The following is a 2,500-nucleotide window of genomic DNA, read 5'->3' on the forward strand; positions in this document are numbered from 1 at the left end:
AGCGATCCAAACAACGATCCTGCGTTTGTTTCTCAAGAGTTGTAATTTTTCTTTTTGTTGTGTAAAAGGGGTCTTATAAAAAGGCTATCTCTTTTGAATTTATTGTAATCGATCGAAGATATAATGAATTCCACAACGAGAGCAACTTTTGACGCAAACAATAAACACCAAATTATTGTTAACAATTCGATTAGATAACGATTAATTTGTTAATTTAATTAGAGTTATATAATTAATTATTTTAATTTTTATTTGAAACCACTCTAGATGAGATATAAACGTTGAAGATATAAATATTATTTGCTTTCTTTTGCTAGGGAGAGACTCCTACTATTGTTGATAGATCATTATCTCTATGTATATATATATATATATATATATATATATATATATATATATATATATATATATACATTGTTCTATAAAATATTCAGAAAAAAGTATTTTTCATTCCTTATGTTGTATTTTTTATTGAGCCAACATCAACCTTTCTCCATCTTTATCTTTTTTGATAAGATTAGACTACTTTTAGATGTTGAAAAGGGATAGTAAACATTAAATTAAAAGTTAAATTTATATATCTTAATGAAAGAATATCAAACAACTACTATTTTTTTGCTAAGTTTTAAAATTTTAGTCCTTTTTGTGATTTAAAATTTTTAAGGGTGTGTTTTGCAAATTTCATAACTTTGAGAGTGTTTTTAAAAACTTTTAAATATTAAATTGGATGCTTATAATTTTCATATTTCATGTGTTAGTGGTAAGTTTTCGAAAGTCAGGGTATTTCTAGAAACTATAAAATTTTAAGTGTGTTTTTTACAATTATTGAAACTTTAGATCATTTTTTGTAAAATTTAAACTTTTGGCGTTCTGCTAATAAATTTTAGATTTGATATGTACGGTTTATAAGTTTTGAAATTTTAGGGTTTTTTATGATTTTTAACTTTTGAAGGAGATATTTATAGTTTTTTTAACTTTCAAGTTATTTTTTATAAAATTTAAAATTTTAGGTGTCTGATGATAATCCCTTGAATTCATCTTCATTGTTTATAAGTTTTAAAATTTTAGAATTTTAGGGTGGGTGTTTTTTTATTATTTAAACTTTTGAGGTGTTTTAATAATTTTTGAAACATTAATGGTGTTAACTGTAAATTTTAAATTCTTCAGAGGCTACTGTTAATTTTTATATTTCATATTTGTTATTTTAATTTTTGAAACGTCAGGATATTTGTGTAATTTTAAACTTTTGAGAGTATTTTTTCTAATATTTGAAATCTTTTGGGGTTTTTAGTAATACTTCATATATAATAGCATGTTAGTTCTTTACCTTAACAAACTAATACAGTGGAGTTGTTTTATATATTTTATTAATCTTATTTTCTTTAAATTGTAGAGATGTAGTAAGTTCACATGGGATTTGGATAGGACATAAATATGATTAGGATAGATTAAAATTTAAATAAAATATTTAAAATAGTGAAGGGTAATATTGATTATGGAAAGCTTTTTCCGAACTCGTACTTTTAAAGGGATACACGCAGGCTCTAACTATAACTTAATGAATAGTGTACTTGTGCACAAAAATATCCGTATCTAAGAAATTATCTGCATCCATTATGATATGATTACAGATACAGATATGTAGTGAAATAGCTAAATTTGTATCCAAAATATCTGAATGTATGTTGGTAATATAGTTGTAATTATTTTAATCTTTAGATTAATGATTTTGAGGAATTAATTTTGATGATCAAGAGATTTAATCTCTATTTTTTTCAAATATAATCGACACATTAATGAACTCTCTTGTATCATCTGAACTATATTTTTTAATATTATCTAATTTTCCCAAATTCACTTTGTATCCGCTTGTATGTATGCATCCATATATGATTTTAGCATGCATGAGATATGAATTTTTCTTACTGAGACATATTTGTTTTCGTATCTATGATTGATTAGCAGATACAACTATAATAAATATTTATATCCGAAATGTATGCACCCTGCAATAATGGCTACCTTTACTTTAGGGCGTTGTGGTTTGTAGCATGGCACCTCTACAAATGGTCGGTGTGAAAGAGTGATAGGTTGAAGAAGTATGTAATCATTTCAAAAACTTCATGCGAAAAGATATTAAAAGAAAAATTGGTATAATATTGCAAAGGAAGTCAGCTTTTGCTTAGCTTAGGGATGCCTTCCCCTTTTTACCTCCTTTCCTTGCATGTGTCCTCCCATTGGCCTTTGAATCCATACCCATTAGAACCAGCACTCATATTCTTCATATATTTTATGTACATACATCTCAGTGTTCTGTTTTCTACACACAAATTGATGAATATACAAAGCGCACACATGCATGAGCCCCTTTGCATGCCACTGCCCCCTAAATATTCTCCCACCTTTTCCCTTCATCAACATAGGCTCATCATGCATGTCCAATTGAAAACATTATATCATACCTAAGTGCCTTTCTTCTCATGTGCTTACATGCACATTT

This window comes from Asparagus officinalis, chromosome 2, assembly GCF_001876935.1.
Source record: "Asparagus officinalis chromosome 2, Aspof.V1, whole genome shotgun sequence".
Taxonomy (NCBI): Eukaryota; Viridiplantae; Streptophyta; class Magnoliopsida; order Asparagales; family Asparagaceae; genus Asparagus; species Asparagus officinalis.